The following is a 1,369-nucleotide window of genomic DNA, read 5'->3' on the forward strand; positions in this document are numbered from 1 at the left end:
CCTTTTTCCTCACATCTTTTTAAAACTTTTTCTAAATTTTCAAGACAATTATCAAATGTACTCCCAAAAATAGTTAAATCATCCATGAAAATCTCCAAACAATTTTCAACCATGTCGCTAAAAATGCTTAGCATACATCTTTGAAATGTTGCTGGGGCATTGCATAAACCAAATGGCATCCTTCTGAATGCAAATGTTCCAAAAGGACATGTGAATGTAGTTTTTTCTTGATCTTCAAGTGCAATGGGAATTTGATAATAACCTGAATATCCATCAAGAAAACAGTAGTAGGGATGACCTGCCACTCTTTCTAAAATTTGATCCAAAAATGGTAATGGAAAATGATCTTTTCTAGTGGCATCATTTAATTTTCTGTAATCAATACACATACGCCAACTAGATGGGACTCGACTTGTTAACAATTCACCTTTTTCATTTTTTATCACTGTGATGCCAGATTTTTTTGGAACTACTTGTGTTGGACTTACCCACTTACTATCAGAAATAGGATAGATAATTCCAACATCAAGTAGTTTGAGAACTTCAGTTTTCACAACATCTTTCATGTGCGGATTTAATCTCCTTTGTGGTTGTTGAGATGTTTTAGCATTTTTTTCTAAATGAATTTTGTGAGTGCAAATTAGTGGATTAATGTCCTTGAGATCTTTTAATGTCCAACCAATTGCATTTTTATGTCTTTTAAGCATATCAACTAATTTACCTTCTTGATCACTTGCTAGTTTGGAAGAAATTACCACCGGATATTTTTCATCTTCTCCAAAAAATGCATACTTCAATACTTCTGGCAAATGTTTTAACTCCAATATGGGTAGTTCATCTCTGTTCTCATATTTTGCCTCAAATTCTTTCTCTGATCCTGGTAATGAGTCATACCTGATAAAATCATCAAGATCAATTTCAATATTTTTTAACAGTATCAATTGAACAAATATCTAATTGGTCACGAGTACTTCCTTTTTGAATGTTTTCTTCCACAAGAGTTTCAATAAGATTTTTCATCTTCACTTTCATTTCCTTTGTCATGTGGTTGCTTACAAAGATTAAAAACATTAAGCTCCAAGGTCATGTTACCAAATGACAACTTTATTATTCCATTCCTGCAATTTATAAGAGCATTAGAAGTTGCTAAAAATGGACGACCCAAAATTACAGGAATTGCATTACAAGCTTCGATAGGTTGTGTATCTAAAACTATGAAATCGACAGGATATACAAAGTTATCAACTTGGACCAACACGTCTTCTACCATACCTCTTGGCACTTTAACAGATCTATCGGCAAGTAAAAGTGTTACCGAAGTAGGTTTTAACTCACCTTGATTGAGTTCTTGATAAACTGAATATGGAAG

The sequence above is a fragment of the Primulina huaijiensis genome, chromosome 18, assembly GCF_012295235.1.
Source record: "Primulina huaijiensis isolate GDHJ02 chromosome 18, ASM1229523v2, whole genome shotgun sequence".
Taxonomy (NCBI): domain Eukaryota; kingdom Viridiplantae; phylum Streptophyta; class Magnoliopsida; order Lamiales; family Gesneriaceae; genus Primulina; species Primulina huaijiensis.